This window comes from Microcebus murinus, chromosome 4 (genome assembly GCF_040939455.1).
Source record: "Microcebus murinus isolate Inina chromosome 4, M.murinus_Inina_mat1.0, whole genome shotgun sequence".
Lineage (NCBI taxonomy): Eukaryota > Metazoa > Chordata > Mammalia > Primates > Cheirogaleidae > Microcebus > Microcebus murinus.
In genome coordinates, this window is record NC_134107.1 from 113,329,650 (window position 1) to 113,350,435 (window position 20,786).

A 20,786-nucleotide genomic window follows, 5' to 3' on the forward strand; every position below is an offset into this window, starting at 1 on the left:
CAGTGCCTTCACTTACCAATCCCTGGCTGTCCCTTATACTTTATTGTTTTTTTGTTTTTTGTTTTTTTTGAGACAGAGTCTCACTTTGTTGCCCAGGCTAGAGTGAGTGCCGTGGCCTCAGCCTAGCTCACAGCAACCTCAAACTCCTGGGCTCAAGAGATCCTACTGCCTCAGCCTCCCGAGTAGCTGGGACTACAGGCATGCGCCACCATGCCCGGCTAATTTTTTGTATAAATATTTTTAGTTGGTCAATTAGTTTCTTTCTATTTTTAGTAAAGGTGGGGTCTTGCTCAGGCTGACCTTGAGGGATCAACCCACCTCAGCCTCCCAGAGTGCTAGGATTACAGGCGTGAGCCACCGTGCCCGCCTGTCCCTTATACTTTAGATACACAGAAAAGCTTACAGTCCCTTTGAGCTGCCTTGTTGCTTCTCACCTTATGGATTTATTAATAATAAATGGGCCCCTCTGCCCAGGCCACTTTCCACTCCTTCACCTTCACCTGGCCAACTCCTACTATCCTTTAAGACTTAGTTCATGGCTCATATCTTTTGGTAAGACTTTCCTAGCAAGCCCCACTCTCAAACTCCGCCCTTGCTTGGGCTCCCCCAGGTCCCTGTTCATTGCACTGAAGAAGTCTCAGTGTACTTCTCCATTTATATGTCTGTACTGCAATTAAATTGTGAGCTCTTTGACGCTTGGGACTGTGCATTGTTTCTCCATGTACCCTTGTGCCTAGCAATGGCATAGAGCTCAATAAATACTTTAAAAGTAAACATTGAACAGATGAATAATTCATTAGTGAAAAATTATTTTGCACCTGAAGTGATTTCTCCACTTTATGAACAAGGCAGAAGAAGAGAATCAGTATCAACAAACATTGTGACTATTTCTCAGTCTGATTATGAGTAACAGTAGGCATAGTGACAATCAAATGGCTCTGTGAGATGCAGGGTATCTCACACGAGAAAAACCTGGAATTGTCGGTAGCCACAATAAACCTGCAAGACTTTTAATTTCATTCATATAAAACTCTCATTTAAATCTATGTTTATAGGAGGTCTTATTTACTAAATGAAAAATTATTTACTACACATTAAGTTAATGACATATAGATTCTTGTTCTGAATAAGTAAAAAATGGAACAATGGAAGACAAACTAGAGTTCTTTTTCCCGCTCTACACTGACTTCCCAGGGCTTTCAGAAAGCAGAGGCTAGCCTGCTCCAACAACACCGCACCGTCTAAGCATTTCTTTTTCTAATTCAAGTAATAAGTTGAAGGGGAATAGCATATTTCTCCTGAAATTCAGCACTATTTATGAACTTCAAGTATCATTAGGGCTCCTTTTGTAGTTAAACTAATATTAATAAGTAATGATTATGGTTAAAAAAATGAAATGCTAATAATTATTATTATTTATATAGAAGTTACGGTCCTCGAATGCTCACTGAATGACAGGTGCTTTTCACAAAGTATCATATTTATGCTTCACAACACCCTTTTAAATAGAAGCTATTTCCCCTTTTTCTGTTTGAAATGAAGTTCAGCGAGATCAGATAACTCGGGCAGGTCCAAGCGACAGGCGGGAAGACTCTGAGCCAAAGGCCACGCGGTCTCCGCGGGCAGCACCGCGCCCTGCGGGCTGGGCTGTCCCGGCCCGTGCACGCGGGGCGGGCGCGGGTGGCCGCCGAGGCCGCAGAGGCGCGGGCGCCGCCCGCAGGGAGCCGCGGCCCGCGGGGCGTGGAGGCGGCGGGCACGTGGCGGCCTCGGCGGCCAGCAGCGCCGGCCCTGCGGGGACGCGACGGCGCGGGGGCGCGCAGCCTCACGGCGCCCGCCCGCCCGCCCCGCCGCCGGGCCACGCCGAGAGGCGCCCCCCGCGCCGCGGCTTGGTACGGCCCGACCCGGCCGCCGGCGGACGAGCGCGCCCGCGGGCACGCGCCCGGTGGCTCCGCCCGCAGCTCCCTCCGCGCCCGGCGCCCGGCCCGCCCCGGCGTGCGAGGCGCCGCGCTCCTCCGCCCGGGCCCGCCAGGGAGGGCCCGTCCGGGTGGCAGCGGCCGCCGCGCGGGACGCCCAGGGCGGCCCTCGGAGCCGGCTGCGGCGCAGGAGGTCTGGAGCCTGGAGGCCTGGCCCGCGCTGCGGAGAGGTGCGAGGGGCGGGAGCCGCGGGCCTGGCGGCGCGGGCGGGGCGGGCGCGGGCCCTGGGCGCGTGGGGCGCGGGCCGCATGCCGACCGTGCCGGCCGCAGCTCCGACGTTCGCGTCCTCGGGACTCGGAGCCGGCTGGCGGGCGGCGGGAGGTGTCGCTGCGCGCGGCGGCCGGGCAGGTGGGGCGGGCGTGCGGGGCGCCCGCGCCTGCTCCCGCGAGCCGTGGCCCCCGCCTCGCAGCCCCGGGCCCCGCAGAGCGCCCGCGAGAGAGAGTGATTTACATGTAGGGAGTAGCGAGCGAAATTTCCTGCACAATGTATCTTTTTCTGCCCTCTCAGCGTCCGTGACTTCCCAGCCCCAGGGAGTGTGTTTTTCCTTCTCTGAGAAGCTGTCTGCGGATTGCATTATCATTTGCTAACTACATTGGAGCTCGCTCTTTTCTTCAGTCTTAGCTTCCAGACCTTTCTTGCTCCTCCACATCTAGGAATTTCGGTAATAAATCACCGAGGGGAATAGACAGACTGTCTTGCCCTTCCCTTTATTGTCCTCCCTGGCCCCACCGAATCAGGTGGAAGGCTCTGCAGAGCGGCTCCTCTCCGGAATGCCTGCCCTTCCTGGTCAGGAGGGCGGCAGGTGATTTTAAGGGCAGGCTGCTTTCCAGTTGAGATCTAGAATTTAGGGAATCTCATTAACAGAAAGTCAGCCTGTGTGTCTCCAATCAGACACCTTGAAAAACAGGAGTTTGTACTAAAAGGTAACATGAGATTTATTCAGAGGCCTATGCTAGTAAAGATGAAAGAGGGCAAATCAGTTAATTCTGATTCCAGGCCTCTCTGATACCTTAAGCCTCAGTTCCCAACTGACACTTGCCATGCTTAAAGGAGACTGTCTCCAAGGAGAAGGTGGGGAGGGGATTGGAGAAGGAAATAAGCTTGTTCTCAGTATAATTCTAAACATTCTATTACATTTGATAGTTTTTTTTTCTTCTTCTGGTAGTCTATTTTTAGCTGGAAATGTGGGGATAGTTCAACATTTAGGATAAGAGGAAAGAAAAACTTCAGAAAATTTCTGGAAATTTTAAATTAGCGTTTAACTAGAAAGCATTCTTAGGAACCCAGGGAGGAACCAAATCCTGTAGTCTCTGTTATGCACATGTTGGAATAAACTGTCCCATACTTGAAGTTATACGAGAAGGATGGAGAAAACCTGTTTCATTTTGTAAAGACGTGCCCTGGGTGTGTGTTTGGCAGTGTATAGAACAGAAACATTTATATTTCTATTAAAAAACACACAAATGTATATTGTTTAACTTTCATGCAAAAACTCGGATATGGTGTTTGGGAAATCTGTCTTTGTTTGAATAGTTTAGTCAATCAGGAAAATCAGTTACTAGAGGTACTGTGCTATTGTTTGTGTAGCAACCCACTGGGGATGCTTTGATTGATTGCTGTGGTTCTCATCAGCCTCCTCTTCTGTGCAAAGCACTTAAACAGCTCTGATTCTCAACCCTTCAAGTACAAAGAGCCCTTAGGACTTGGAGTGCACTGATCTAGCTTGTGTGCCTTGGTTTCTAAATTGATATTCTTGCCTTCTTTGCAGGTAGTTTAGGTAGTTTGACTTTGCATGAAAGGAATTAAGTTCACTTTAAGATAGCACCCCCAGCCATCAGGGTATGTGTATGTGTAGATGAAGGCTGTATGTAGGAATAGGAACTTCTGTCATAGGGCTTTGCTCTAAAGAGGTTAGGTAAAATGTATCAATTGGTTCTTGTGCTTTCCTCTTAATTTTCCACTTTGCATGTATGCTTTCATGACTTTGTAGATGATTTTCATCTATGATTTTATCAAAATATAAGTTGAAGTAAAATTTTTGTTCTCTAGAAATGTTTCTTTTGCAAACATTTAGACTAAAAATTAGCGATTGTTTCTAAGCATAATGCTAAAGAAATGATTTCAGGAATTAAACATTGTCTTAGTGAAATCAGAGAGGAGATAGGAAATAAAAAGTAATGAATTGAAAAATTTGTTGTTTTAACATATAATCACATTAGCTAAAACCTTGTACTGTTACTCTGTAGAAGCATAGATGACACATTAGAAATGTAGCTGAGTTGCCCACCTGGTAGTCTTTCTTTACATAGATGAATTTACCACTTAATACAAACTAATTAGATTAGGAACAATGTGGAGTCTGGTTGCTAAATATATTGCTTTGAAGGACTTGTTTTTATTTTGTTTTTTGATTGATAATATTTTCAATAAATTTTGTTAACTTGAATTAGACTATGTTTTGTTTTTATTTAAATTTTTATATTGTATGTAAATATTCCATGTGATAATTTTTGTTGTGTATTTGGCACTAATTCACTTTCAGAAGCATGGGAGGAGGGCTTTATTTGAGACTTTACTGTTAAAATTAAGGGATGGTGGCATATGGAATATAATTAATGTCATTTAAAAAATATTGGATTACAATTAAATGAAAAACTGGTTTGTTGTTGTTTTTTAATCCTTCAAGTTTTCCCTCATTGTTTGTGTTCTTTCCCCCATTGTCAGGCTTAAAACATACAGTATCATTGTCATCTGTCCCCTGAATAATGGTCCTGAGGTGATATTATTAATGTGGCTTTTTAAAATCAAACTAATTATACTTATTTAAAAGAGCCACATGTATGTGATTCTAGCTGCCTGGTGCCTTTTGAGAGCCCTGGAGACAAGCTAGTGAATAGAGCTGAAAATTCATTCTGTATTTGATTAAATGGAACAGACTCGCCGCTCCTTACCCCAGCAGGGGCTGTGAGATCTCTTGATCCCCGAAGCGGCTCCAAGACCCTGGGAATTCCATTAGCGAGCACCTGAGGAATTTCTGCCCTGCAGTGCCTTTTGTGTGTGTGTGTGCGCGTGCGCGGGCACAGAGGGAGTGGGGCGGAGAGGAGTTGGGGGTTATGGGGTGGAGAGAAGGCTACATTAGAAGACTCCATATGTTAGCAGATCTGAAATCAAGGCCTGACTTAACAGCTTATCTTGGAAGAGAAAAGCCCAACCCAAAGGCACATTGCTAGTGCAGACTTTATTACAAGCAGGACTGTGCTGATGTGTTTTTAACACTGAAGTGAACTCCAGTGTAAGTACAGAAAATCGCTTCTTTGCTTTCCCTCCGAAGCACAAGCATATACACGTTGCAGACTTGGTGAGTTTTCTTTGAATGATCTTTTGATAAATATGTAAAATTGTCTTACAGTTTGGTCTTGCCTGTAAGAGCTGATGTGTAATTTTAATAACTTTTAAAACAGAGTAAAATTAGACTTTTATGTGAAGCAAATTGTTTACGGAGATGAAATGCTTGTTTGAGTAGGCATATTCTACTTTTGATATGATTTTATTGGGTTTTTGTTACACTATTATTATTATTATTATAGAATTTAAATTCATTTAGGGTAGGTCTATCTGTTGTCTTTTTAAGAATTCTGATTTCTAGTATTTTTGAGATATTACTTTGCAGACTTGCTATTAGCCCCCAATAAATGAAAATATATCTACCAAAAACATTCTGTAAAATCTTTGGAGAAAAATTTTTGAGAAACATTTCTGTGTCTTCTTTCCCTGTCTCTGCCCCAAATGATTTTGGGGCACAACCTTTTTCAGAATATTAGTCTAGTTTTTTTTTTTTTTTTTTTTTTTGCATACTTTTCAAGGAAGACCAGTTCTGAATTGTGGATGGTGTAATCAGTTTTCATCTTCTGAGAATGTGAATTTCATAGTTTTCCACTAATGCCTAATGCAGTAGCATGTTTGATGGGTTATTTGATGTATTTTGTCCCTGATTAAAATTATGTTGTGTATAGAGCACAGCTTTTCCCATCCTACTCCCATGTAGTCCTTTACCAAATTCTCCTCACAATACAGTGTGTTTAGAAAATAAAGAAGCCTTTTTGAGAGTATGTTTAATTTTTTCCCACCTTTATCCTGGGCATGCTTCCTACTAGTATTTCCAAATTGAAAAGACTCCTGAATGAATTGGAGCAAACACTGAAGTTAGCATTGTGCTCATCTTGGTTTACAGCTATTTAGTAGCTTTACTGTGTGATATATTTTGATGGCCAGAGATAATGAAAAAACTACCCCAAAGAATATTTTCTTCTGTTATGTATCAGTTGGAATGTGAGTAGGGACTTCAGTTCTTGATAGCCAGTGACGTGCCTTTTAATCTTAATTGAGAGAAAAATATGTATTAGTTATGTTATTGAACTTAGGTTACATCTTCTGCTTATGTTTTGCTGCTTAGCACTGTGTGCTTAATTTTATTTTTATATCACCTTGATACAGAGCACTGAGAAGTTGACACAGAGCTTGCTTTTCAGCTATTCTTGTTATAGACCAACTCACCTCTTATTATTTATGTGGGCTTGGGTGATGATCTGAACCTAAGCCTTGGATTTTTTATCTGTAAAATGGGGATTAAAAACAGTAGTATCTCTTACTACTTTTGTGGGGATTAAATGAGATAATGAAAATAAAGTGCTTGGCATATAGTAAAATCTCTATAAATGTCCGCTGCCGTTATTTTTATTAACTCCTTTTGTACTTGTTAGTGTATTACTTTGATCTCAAAGTGATTTCTTTGAAGTACTCAATAATGAGGAATTCTTGGAAGTTAGTAATAGTGTGGGCACATGTAACTGCTGTAGTTTTTAGTATGCTAGTTTTCTTAAATTTACAACTGAAACTAAGGAGGCACTTGGAGACAATGTGTTACATTGTTTTCCAGTTGAGGTATAATATAATGTACACAAGTGTACAGCTGATGTACACTAATAGAACAGCTGGCTGAGTTATTACATGTGCACATACCTGTGGTAACCACTACCCAGATCAAAATACAGAAGATTTCCTTTACCTTGGAAGGCCCCTCGTGCCCTTTCCAGGCAGCTGTCCCTCTTTCTTGCAGGCAGTGACTTTTCTGACCAGTCTCACCATGGATCAGTTTTGCCTGTCCTTGAACTTTATAAAGGTGGACTCACACAGTATATACTCATGTATCTAGTGTCTTGCACTGCTCATTGGGTCTGTGAGACTTATTTATGTTGTATACAGTACTAATTCATACTTTTTAAATTGTAGAGTCTTTTGTGCATTTTAAAATTCACAGTAGTTCATTTTATTGGCACATTGGGGACATGGGCATTGGAGAGAAAAAGAAAATAACAACACTTCTTCCTAAATTATTAGAAAATCAGATCCCAGTGGCTATGTTAGAAAAATAATCATGACCTCATTTTTATACATAAAACTAGGTTGAAGGTAATATGATTACCTTCAATCACAATTCCATAAACCAAACCCTTTGATAACTGTATTCTTGGGATATGTTTTTAGGAGAGAAAGAAGGGCCTCAAAATAGGGGGAAATAACCATCTAAGGCAGTTCATACCCTTCATGCTTATGCTTAAATGCCATAATCAATATTTAGAATTGTGTAGAAGTAACAACCACCAGCCCAGAATTTGTGTAATATTCTTTGAGTTCAAAGTGAAACAATTACAATGTTTTTTTAAAAAAATCCACCCAAAAAAAGTAATAAAATGTAGCTAGGCTGTTATACTGCAGGAAGGTTTTGAAGAAAGTGACCAAACACATGAGGAAGAATTTTGGCTACTGACTGACCTTAATTACCAATTGTGGTTAGGCTGTGCTTATATGTTTAGCATCTCTGTTTGTATTGTTGGAATCCCCTGCTATGCTACATAAAATTTATTTCACAAACAATGATACAAGATGATTCAGTGAATGAATCAGAATTTTTTTTGCTTTGCTTTGTTTTAAACTTTGGAGGGGACACTGACTAACGTTAACAGCTCGTATTTCTGTTGTTGGAAATGTTAAGGATTTTCTAGGTGTGTTCCTTGATCACACTAGCCACTTTTCTCTCAGGAGACAGTGTGTTTTTCAGCATTTGTAATTTTATTAAATTTTACTATTCATAGCCCTTTGGCACAAGGTCATTCTTCACATACAGCCGTATGCAGGGTTGGTTTCCCCGGACTCCAAATTGTACCCTTTTCTTCTTAAATCAGACCACTGGAGGCCGGGATTTCCTTGGGGGTGGGGAGAGTTGAAATAGTGATACACGATTCATCTTTTGTTCTATAGGGGCTCGCAGAGATGCAGATTATGTTTCAAAAGAAAGAACTATCTGACAAATAGAGCTGCCTCATGAGAGAAAATGCTGCTTTGAAGGGACACAAGCTCCTTGTTACTGGATGAGTTCTGTTATTGTTTGCAAAGGATAGCATGGAAAGAATCTCTTCCTTGGGTGAGAGATTGGACCAAATGACATCTACGGGCCTTTGCAGTTCCAAGGCTCTGTGAAATAGGCTTTGTGGTGTGGGGAGGCTACACAGTCACCATGTAAACGATTTTGGAGGAAAAAACATGTTAAAGCTCCAAATAGCCACTGGGTAAATACATTTTCCCAGATCAACCCCACTTTAAAGTTGAGAATTGCCTTTCCTTGTTGTCTCATTTTAAATGTAACCCTAAATTTATCACTAACAAGTAAATGTCAAATATTCTTTCTTTCTTACGTGAAATAGGGACTTTTCCAGTCTCTTAAGTGTATCAGTATCAGAAATGATATTACTTTACATGTATAGTATATGATACCACTTTATGTATTAATAAGTATACATCTTAGAATTTACCTGAATCCATCTGTTGGCCCAGTTATTTCTTCACTCGTACAACAAATTAGATACAAAGTGAAAATTATCAAATGTTCTTCTTATCTCACTCTCACCCAAACTTTTCTACATTTGAATTTTAAGAACAAAATAACTCATATAGGCAGAGAAAGAGTGCTATCAGTGACTTATTCAAGCAGCAAAACCACGTTTAGGGTATTTTCTAGGATCCATAGCTATTTAACTGTGTACATATCATGTGTAGTACTTTATGTTAATAATTGATATTTATAATTTATTTTTATTTAAAAATTTTTTAAATTTATTTTTATTTTTTTATTCAAGCATGATTGAAGGGATGGTAATATCTTGAATTTCCAAAATAGTGTTTTCTCCATTTTATAAAGTAAAAAATTACATTGAGTTTTTACAGTTTTATATTTATATATGTGCATCAGTACCATTTCTATCCTCCCTGTAACTTACAAACAGGCTTCTTTTATCTCTTCTCTGTTACCATTCCTTACTCCTCCATCCTCCTTTTCAAACTTTGGAAGACAGACAAGAGGAGATTCAGAATGTGAGAAGAAAAAATGCCTTTGCAACTTCTGCTTTATTAAACTGTCACTAACTCATCCTCCTGTCTCCAGTCTTGGTTTCCCCCCTTTTATATCATCCGTTTTTCCACATTTCGCCAGAGTAATGATCTTCCTAAAACATAAATCTGGTCATGTGATTGCTCTCCTTAAAATCCTTCCAAGTCCTTGAATTGTTCCCTTCTTAAAGCTCAAGTCTTTAATAGGGTTATTTATTTACCTGGTACAGGGTTATTTATCTACCTGGTGCTTCTGCCATCCCCAGCTACTTTGCATTCCATGAAGTTACCATACCTTCTTGCAGGCTGGGATTGTGTCTGTCAGGGCAAAACTGGTATGGTGTCATAATGCATACATGTCTGTCTTAGTCCTTAAGGACAGACAATGTGATTTTCCCCTATATGTGGTCAGCCCACCCACCCCTTTCTTTATACTCTGCCACATAAGTGCTAAACACTCAGATGTCCTGAATGGCATTCGTGTGCATTTGAATTTCTTGTATGTGGGTGGTGGTGGTGGTGGTGGGTATGTTAAAATTCACATTCTGATTCAGTAGGTCTCTGGTGGAACCCAAGATTCTTCCCTTCTAACAAGTTTCCAAATGATGTGATGAGGTGAGTGGAGCACCCTGAGTAGAAAGATGCTAAAGTATCTTCTTTAGGTCCACGAATGATTTCAACACACAGTTTTGCTCTTGAAAATCCAATGAAATCAGTGACTCTCCATGTCCAATTTAGGGAGCAATATCACAGCTTCAAACAAGATTAAAGAAAGCTTTATATGAAGGAAGAAATAGTAAAATGTTGGATATACTAAGACATCTATTATCATATTATTATATTACTAGAATACTTGCCAAATATTTTGACTATTTTAACACTTTTACTATTTGAAGTGTATATATTCTGTGCAATATCATTCAGTGCCTAGAGAGCTAATGTTGTGTTTTGTCTGTTTGTGTTTTAAATATTCAGTATTATAGGGCTTCTCCCGGGTATATAGGGACTATAAAGTATGTTCTGGCTTCTGTTGCCAGGGAAATTTCTGACAGTTACTCGCTTTTTATGGTATCAGAATAAAAATAGTATTCTTTATTTTACTGTAATTTGATATCTGTTCAGTGATTAATTATACACACTGCCTGCTTGAAGGTAAAGTTGGGAAGAGGGATGAATGTTTAATGGATAAAATACTACTTTTATCAGGCCATGAAACTACTGTAATGACATCAGAATTTGTCAGTCTCTTTTATTCCAATAAAAAGAAAAATTGCATCACAAGCTGGAGCTGAGACATTTTTCTTGCCTGTTTAACTTGGCCTTTTCATGGTTTTGGCCTCAGGGTGGGTGCGTAACAAAATAACACATTGAATAACATAATAAGAATTAGGGAGTGAACATAGTTTCAGCAGGAGTGGACATACATGTATATTTCAGTAATTCAAATTGTTCCTCTCATTCTGGTGACTATGAGAGTGAGTATGAGGAATCCTTGTTTATGAAATGGGGTTAAACCTCATAATTTGGCTTGGTATTACGTAGCTTGCAATATATTGAAAACATTTGATGATTGGCTTATAAGATGATCTTGTAAGGGTGAATGTCAATGTAATTTGGTAGGAAAGGTGTTATTTATCCTCTATATAAAAGCATCAGCAAAATAACATCAGATCAGCAATCAATCAAAGCAGTTTGATTGGACATAGTATTTCCTCTTTCCCACTTCATTTTGTATACCCTTGTTGTGAAATTACATTTTTAGATGTTACCATGATTTAATGGCAACTCACATCAGGATTTCAACTTGGTGTCCTAGAATCTCAGCTGTGGTGCCAGTAGACCTTGAGACTGCTAAATCCTGAGGAGATATTTTTATAGTTCTTGATAGATTATTAAACTCTTGAATAGAACCACACTGGAATCTTCCCGCCATGTTGTACCCATGATTTACCTTGTGGGTGCATTTTACTGGATGATCACCTTTTTAAATGAGGTTATTTTATTGTTTCTTCCATTAAATCTTGGATATTAATCCAAAATGACATGGCAAGTTTTCTCCTACAGTAATAAGAATTATAGCAAGGTTCTGCTGAGTTGGTTCTGGTGGTCAAAGTGTATTTTAAACCTAATTCTAAATACAGTTGTCCTTTGGTATCCATGGGGCATTGGTTCCAGGACACCCTTCCTGCCCCCCATGTGGATGCCCAAACCCCTGGATGCTCATGTCCTATATAAAATTTTGTAGTATTTGCATGTAAACTGTGCATATCCTCCTGTACCCTTTAAAACATCTCTAGATTACTTGTAATACCTAATACAGTGTAAGTGCTATGCCAATCATCATTATACTGTATTTTAAAATTTTAATTTTTTATTGCTGTTTTGTAATTTTTTTATTGCTTTTTCCCCTGAATATTTTTGATTTGCATTTGGTTCAATTTGCAGATGGACATGGAGTGCTGGCTGTATATACCATGACTTAACATAGTTTCAAGTCCTGTTATAGTCTGATTAGAATTGTTCTGATCTCTAAATTAGTAGTTTGATTTCTATTTATTGAAAATTAAGCATACTTTCTTTTTTATAGCATGAATTCTTTTTGAGGTTATAGCAAAAATAAACAGATCAAACTTTTAAACTGCGTTCCTAATTCCAAGCTCTAGTCATCATGTTTTGAATGGTATTGTATTTTAATTGGATTTCTCTATTAATTGCAATAGTCATGTTTTGACTGTAGACTTATATAGGTCTTTTATATAATTTTGCTCATACATTTTAGAGCTAAAGTGTTTTTTTTAATCCCATGGCTAATGAAAGTTAATTTTGAGTCATTGTAAGTTAAGACTGGTTGCTAACTCTGGTCTTCTATTAGGCTAGCAAACACAATTGTCATTATTTGTTATTTCTTTTGTGTTTGAGGATGCATTTTAAAAGAGCTATTGTCATAGTGCTTAGGTCTTACAATAATTTTACATTTGTTACTATGACAGCAGCCACAGTGGGGTTTTTAATTATATAATGCAGCTTGTGCAGAGATTTGATATTAATATTTTATGGCATCAGATAAATTTTAGCTCAGGGATTTGACTTTATGCATCTTACCAATGTTAATAGGAGCCTTGTAAGCTAACTGCCTAAGTAGGTTTCTAAATATGAACCTTGGTAAATCCAGGCTAATACATCCCCTACCAAAATAATATGAAAAATCGTTTTAAAGAAAGAAACACTGTCAGTGTTTTACTTGTTATTTCGGGGTTTCTCTCCCAGATAGGTAGATTATTAGGGGAGAGATAATTTCCCCAGATAACCTGCCCTGTACAGCAGAAACTATAATACTTGGTCAAATTCATGTTTTCTTAGCTAGCTGTATGTATATATATATATACAGGGCACTGAATTATTTATGATTAAAGATGTCACTTGGCCATGTAATCAAATCAACAGGCACATCTCAGATGCTTCAGGCCTTCTACAACCAAGAATCAAAAGCTGAGTTTTGAGCTTTTCATTCTTGCAATTAACAATTCTTTTTTCTTTGTGTTGACATGTGAGTTTTCTGGAAAAACTTCTTTGACATTTAGTAGGCAAACAAAATCCCCATTTGCTTGTTAGTGTTGTTCTCTCTCATTCACTGAGAAATACTAGCCTCTTTTGTTTCTGATTCACCTAGAGTGAATGTATGCTGTATGTGTACTTGGGCAATTTAACAATAAATCATATGGTGACAAAGGAGTGAAGTATTGCTTTGCCTACCCAGGCCCTTGTCTGTTTGGGTGCCCTGCAGACTTATAAGAATGGTGCCTCCAGGGGATTGGGAAAGAAAAGTCCTGACCTAGTCTGGGCATAGCATACACAGGCAGGCATGGAAGGAGCCACAACACACCCTGCCCATAGTGCTCCTGCTGAGGGGTTCTGTTTCAACAATTACAATTCTTATTTTGTGGTTCTTTTTATTCCGTATACAGAATTTCTCCTTCCCTCTGGTTCTAATAGTGATCATTTCTCAAATAACTTTTATAGAACCCTTTGTACTTTGCAGAGTATTTTACAGGGGTTTTTTTTTTTTTTGCTACTTATAAGAAATGTATGAGATTGTAAAATTTTCATCATAGTGGAAACCATGAAGACAATAAATGATTGAACATTGGTATCAGATATAAAAGTTTCAGTCATATTCAAAGTTGGGTGTCCTTTAAAATCTCTCTGTCAAATGTTGGAAAAGGGTGTTGTTTGAAACTTTAGTCTTTCTTTTTAGGTTTATTTTAGGTTATAATTACACAGTTGTATGTGCTTAAATAGTTAAATAGATTACATAGATTAAATAGTTAAATAGATTAAAATAGTTAAATTCTAAGGGTTTTGTTTTGTTTTTGTCTCTGACATTTCTAAACCACAAAATCTGCATTCTAGATTCTATTGACCTAATGGAAAATATTGAAGTGTATTTTGCCTAAGATAAAATTGACTGCCTGGTATCTTATATTTTTAAACTCTTTCCTCTAAGGAAGTCATTTCACTTTTCCCTAGTCACTGGGATTCTTGCTTTTTAATACCTTTCTTTGATAGCAGTTAGAATATTGTATACTTAGAACTTCCTTAACAGTATATCCCAGCTAATTATGAAGCTTTAAAGTTCTTTCCAATTATATGTAAAGAAATTAGCAAAGAGAACATTTTAGAAATAAAGCTCATTTTACATTTGTGCCTTTGGTTGTGAAATGAATATAAAATCTAAATTGATAGGCTCTTCCTCTTATTTTAACAGTTGTTCCAAGATGCTGCTATATCTAAAACATGGCAGATGGTGTTGAAACAAAATTAGGTTTTTCATTTCTTGAATATGTTAGAATATGAATTAAAGCTTTGCAGTTTTAAGGGATTCTTTTAGCATTGTTTTTGTGAATTGTTAGCTATTTCTGCTTTGTTTTATATCACTGTATAATGCTAGCTAAAACTAATATTAATGCTGAAGCATTTACTGATAACTAGTTTGTGTTATTTTGGTGTAGATTAAAACAGTTATTAACTGTTTAATGGAATAGTTTAAAAATGATTTTAATGACCATATTGAGAAGGAAAGAAAAATAGATACTCTTAAAGCTGACGTGTGCCCTCCTATTTTGGAGTGAAGACTGAGCTGTAATGGCAGCAGAGTGCAGCTCCCAGTGAGAGGTGTGAGGCTGTTTATTTTCACTCTGGAGATGTATATACTATAGAAGGAAAACTCTGGCCTTGCTTAACTAAGCAAGTCATTACTTATCTACGATCTGGCAGGCAATTTGATTAAGGTTGACAGAACTCATATAATATCAGAACCAGACCCTCTTAATGATTGATTAGGCTTGTCTGTAAGTTTTTTTAAAAATTTTTTTAGTTTCTTTTTGAGACAGAGTCTCACTCTGTTGCCCAGGCTAGAGTGAGTGCCATGGCGTCAGCATAGCTCACAGCAACCTCAAACTCCTGGGCTCAAGTGATCCTCCTGCCTCAGCCTCCCAAGTAGCTGGGACTACAGGCATGCGCCTCCATGCCTGGCTAAATTTTTCGATATATTTTTAGTTTTCCAGCTAATTTCTTTTTATTTTTAGTAGAGACAGAGTCTCGCTCTTGCTCAGGGTGGTCTTGAACTCCTGAGCTCTAATGATCCACCAGCCTGGGCCTCCCAGAGTGCTAGGATTACAGGCATGAGCCACCGTGCCCAGCCTTTTTTTTTTTTTTTTTTAATTTGAAAGAGAAAGACTGAACAAGAGTTAATACTTGTTCAGGTCTCTAATTGCCAAGTAGACTATACTACCAAGTCTGTAGTATAATTTTATCTTTAGTAAGTAATACGCATTAATTAGTATGTTATATTTAGATTGTTGAAAATTTGGAGATCCTGCTTCCCATCTTAACATGGATTTCTTTGCTACTATACATTCTTTATAGTCTCATAGAATTTTTAACCTGTAAGAAAATTTTCTTTTTATTCTCTAATGTAATTGAATTATTTGGGGTATCTTTGGCTTTAATTTAAGGTATTTTCAACCACTTACTTTCTAACTAACAGAAAATGATTGGACAATTGTAATAGCATATCTGGGCCATTGAGTGTTGCTAGATTATTTGTTCCTTATCTCATTCTCATTACCAACAGATTGACACAGTGTGTGATAGGAATGTGCCAGTGTTCTTGGCAATACTGTAAATCATTAGTCTACATAGTGCTGAGTCAAACTAAAGAATGTTTCTTATGTTTTATGCTTACAGGAAATGACTATAGTACTGGAAGGCATCCACACCCTTATTTTAAGTAAATTTAGTATGTAGTATTTCTAGATTAATTAAGTGATCGAATGTTGAATGAATTAGTGTTATATAAATGAAAGCTTTACCCTGGGAATTTTCGGGCAGTCTATCATAGTGGTTTAGACTCGGATGGGCTCTGAAGCCAAAGCCAGTCTCCCCTGTATTCTAGCAATGGATGCACCTCACTGAGCTTTCCTTTCCTCACCTTTGTAATTGAACAGTGGCTCCTAGGCTGTCCCAGCATTGTGTTTAGTACCCACAGGCAAAGAGGACTAAATCCTTGGGCTGGTGATGGCACTTGCTGGGTACTTACTGACTATGGGCAGTTGCTGTTGCCATTCCTATCATTGTTATTGTGTTTGAGATGGGGTGCTTATTGACAAAATGTGGTGTTGATATTATTGTCCTATGGCTTAATTAGAGGCTATCAGAACAAAATGAGTAGGATTATAATTTGGGTAGCTATTAATGTGGGAAAAACTAGAATAAATGATATGTTTTTGTTCTTGGGTTGGTTAGGACATGGCTCCTACCAAAGAGAGCGGTTAGGTGAGTGCTGTAATATCTAGTGGTGCAGTTTTGGATAAATCCTCATATCCTCAAACAGTTGAACATCATCTTGACTTTCTTGCCCCAAATTTTCAGTTTTGCTACCCTTCTTAACCCTTCTCCATCTCTACAAACTAAATATAAACATACTTCAATTTAATACCAGGAAAGTAAAATTTATTTTATAAGAGATGAATACCTAACCTTATTGACATGTGCTTAAAAGCAAGTGATAGCTATTGTTGGAATCATTTGCTAACCTTTCTGTTAATGACTTCCCCCCAAAAGTACAAGTGTTGTCCTCTATGGGAAATCCCACGGCTTTCTAGAGTTTGTGTATGTATACTTAAATAATGAGCATGATTGTATGTCTGTTCTTTCAAATTTCCTACTTTTCTTTTGAACTTACATATGGTCAGAGCAAAAAAAAAACACCTAAACAGGATTGGTAGCATTAAAGACCACCAATAATGGGCTGTCCCCAGGGTGTTTCAAAAAGACAAATAGAGTAATGCAAGGTGTCAGAGGCAGGTATTTGATTGAGAAAGACCAGTATGCATGCTGTCAGCCCCATGCAGCCAGCCACTCCCTATCTGGTTTCTAGCTGGCTAGGAGAAGTACAGTATGAGTCATCCTCAGTTGATTACTGGAGATGGGGATTTAGTAATACAGGGCATCCAAACACTGGAGCCAAAAGGAGATGTGGAATCAGAACTTGCCCAGTGGGGGCTATCATCCCTTTCTTCAGCTGGGCATTGTCTTTTTGTTCAGCAGTGACAGTAATAATGCCTCAAGAAGGAGATGCTTGTCTTAAAATATTTTTAAAAAATATTTTTTAGGTAAGTGTTGATAATTTCATGCTTTTCTTCTACCCCACAGATTGGCCTAATTATGAAATTTTTATCACTGGCTTCCAGGTTTGCAGAGTAATTTTGGCAGCTGTATGGAACATGCATGCAAGTAAAAACATTATGCAAGAAAAAACACTGTATCACAATTCTGCAAATGCATAGACTTTTAAGATATTCCATCTGGGGCTTATTAAATACAGGATAAAGCTTGGTTGTATTGCATTTATAGAGTTTTCTTGGGGTAGTGGCCTTGGTTGTTATGGATTAGGGTAGCATTTATAAGATTCTTTTAACTTTTTTGATTTTAGAGAATGTGGGAATCTTATATTTGAAACTATACTTCTTGTCCTACAATCCCAACCCCATTCTTAGCCCAGGTTTGTGAAGATGTGTATGACTAAGGAAATAGTTATAATGCCATATTAGTGAACTTAATGTCTTAACTGAGATGATAATGCCCTGTATTTTGCTTAAAATTGGAACTTGAATAATATGTGACTTTTTCAAAAAGAAAAACTCTTATAAAATCCTAATGTTGATTAAATAATTCTTAGTGATTTTATTTAATTATGTACAAAATAAAGTAGATGCAAACTTATAAAAAAACTAAAACAAATTTATAAAGTACTGGTAAAACTCTAAAACCAAAACAATTAAAAAATTTAAAATAATATTTTAAAAAAAGTTTAGATTGCCAATGTTGATTTTAATGGTTGAAAGTTATTTTCACTTACTTTATATTTCATTTGTTTATTCGATTTGATTGATTATTTATTTATTTATTTATTTTGAGACAGAGTCTCACTCTGTTGCCCGGGCTAGAGTGAGTGCCGTGGCATCAGCCTAGCTCACAGCAACCTCAAACTCCTGGGCTCAAGCAATCCTTCTGCCTCAGCCTCCTGAGTAGCTGGGACTACAGGCATGTGCCACCGTGCCTGGCTAATTTTTTCTATATATTTTTAGTTGGCCAATTATCTTTTGCTTTTAGGAGAGGTGAAGTCTTGCTCTTGCTCAGGCTGGTTTTGAACTCCTGACCTTGAGGGATCCACCTGCCGCAGACTCCGAGAGTGCTAGGATTATAGGCGTGAGCCACAGCGCCCGGCTGATTTGATTTTTTAAAAAATTTGAAGCATGATTACCATTAATTTCCTTTTTAACAATGAATTTGTCTTTACCAATCCATTTTGTTGTGGGCCAATCACTTTATAAGTGTATCCCAATATATAATACCAAAAAATAAATCCAATGACAATGTTTTGTTATGTATTAATATTTACTTATTGTCTATGAACCATATGCATATGAGACCTGTGCAATACGTGTGTTCCTGATGTTGTGTAAGGCCATCTGCTATGTCATGTGCTTTTCAAGTTTGGCATGCCAGTGCTGCCTCAAACTAGGAGATAATTCACATCTCCCATTTTTACTTTAACTGTTTCAGGGTTTCTTTGTACAGTATTATGTGATGTCATTTGACCTTCATATATCATCGATATGATCCAAAAATATAAATGCAAATTGGACACTGAAATCTTGTGGCATGTCTTTGATGCGCCAGACCAGGGGTCCTCAAACTTTTTAAACAAGGGCCAGTTCACTGTCCCTCAGACCGTTGGAGAGTGCGCACTGTGGGCCCTGGATGAGTCGGCTGCTAAGCCAGACCGGCAGCAGCGGCAAAAACACCCGGAGGGCCAGATAAATGTGTTAGGGGTGGGCTGTAGTTTGAGGATGCTTGCCTCAGCCTTTGCCAGATCAAATTCTCACAGAATTTATCAGCAGTGAAGAAACAATATTTTTTCAGTGCATTTCATATCTCCAGAAATCCGTGTGCAAATTAGAATAGAGAAAAAGAACTAAAACCTGGTAGGTTTGAGAATCCTTCCAGAGTGAGCAGTGGCTATGGATTCACACTGAAGTAAGTAGATATAAGAGCAGAAGTGTTCTCAAGGCCTTTTATTTAGGAAGCTGCCTGTAGAACAGGGAAAGCTTAGCCCTGGAGGGCTGCCCTGGGTTCAAATCTCACCGCTGCCATTTATTAGATGTGTGTGGACTCTTGGGAAGGACATTTGAGTTTTCTGCATTTCAGTTTCTTCATTTGTAAAATGAGAATAATACCCATCCTTTAGGTTGTTTGAGGATTGGTAATAATATATGTAAAATCTTTGACCAATAAACTTAATAAGTTGTAGCTATTTTTGGAATAGCTAATCTTATAAGACAGATGTTTAGTAAGATGCATGTGTGTGTGTGCATATATATATATATATATATATGCACACACATATATATATGTATGTGTGTGTGTGCACATACATATATATATATTCTTTTCCTCACAAACCAATTATTCTCTACCTCATGGAAGAAAGAGGCAAGGGTGGAGTAGATAATTAGAATTTCTGGCAAGATTTTTCATACTGCATATCTAGCCCCGTCGTCTTAAGTCATTTATAAGTGACCACTGGGAATGTATCGTAACTCCTGTGCTGAGGCAGAAAAATGAGAACTTTTGACTAAAACTATTGAGTCTTTCTCTGTTAGCTCTGATTTGAATACTTGTACAATGTTTTAAAAGTTTAATTATATGATTATTTATTTAGATGAATTTATTACAGATAAATCTGCAGATTGATATTGCCTGATATTGATAGGGAATGACTAATCCACGTCATGTGTATGTATAAATTAAATTAGCATTGTGGCAGATTATTTAAAAACCGTGCTTGATTTTCCTTAGATATTTACCAGATTCAAGACTTTTAAAAAAAGTATTGGCAAGAGGTGGAAACTATTGACTTGACGGTTTTAAGAAAATTCATAAGATTATTTGTGGTTTGACCCAGTTAATGTGTGCAATGCTGTTAAAGTATACTTAAAACTCTTCCTAGGGGGTTATCTTCCTATTTAGTACTAAGCATTATGTGGTAGAATTTTGTTTTAACATAGTTTGCTATTATATGAGTTTGTACAGAAGTTCATATCATATTGCAGGAAACATAAGTATGTACTATAAAAACTTAGTATTTTAGCCTGCACTGCTGATCTCTGTCATAAATGTCTGAAGAGAGTCTATTATATTTGTTTTGGCTGCAAATGCTAGAGCAATCCTAAGTGTACGGGTTTTCATTTGTGCACTGTTGGTCAAGAATACATTTTAGAGCTTTAAGATCGTGACTGTATTGCAGACTATTCAGTCATTTCTATTTGTGAACAAACAGTGCCTGTGGTGATATCTATGGTGTCTTTTTTCTCTCAGGTTTAAAGGGACCTTTGATAACATCCATTATTTAAACTTTCACTTTTGCCTTTGGTTTTTCTGTAATGCTGCCTCATGCTCTTTGTTAGTTGTTTTGATGTTAATACCTATCTTAAATTATATATCATGTAATCATTGATTTTTAAAAATTGGCATAATAAAAATTAAGTAAATGTAGGTGTTGACTTCCAAAGACATAAGGAAACTCAGTGAACAGGTCATAAAGTATTAATGCTGATTCTCTTAAATAGCTATTTAATAATATTAGACCATTTTTCTCATTTCTCCGTTGGCTTACTAGAATATTTTTAAGTGTGTGAAAACTAGTAGTTTATTAAATAACTTAATAATTCCCAGAAAACATTGCTGGGTTTCTCACTGTATAATTTTATTCATTTACCAAAATTTCTAAAGTACTCATTTTGGCAA

The 20,786-nt window shown here is 37.9% G+C and overlaps 1 protein-coding gene across 5 annotated transcripts in view; it reads left to right on the top strand.

Annotated features, from left to right (window-relative positions):
• Positions 1–1,978: 1,978 nt before the first annotated feature.
• CDON (cell adhesion associated, oncogene regulated) overlaps positions 1,979–20,786 on the top strand; it is a 114,564-nt gene continuing 95,756 nt past the window's right edge. For 4 of the 5 annotated variants that reach the window (XR_012919022.1, XR_012919023.1, XM_012772349.3 and 1 more), the window contains exon 1: positions 1,979–2,143. The gene's annotated coding sequence lies outside the window, so the exon portion shown is untranslated. Of the gene's footprint in view, positions 2,144–2,359; positions 5,332–20,786 lie in introns of those variants that run through there. The other variant, XM_012772348.3, reaches the window with a different exon arrangement.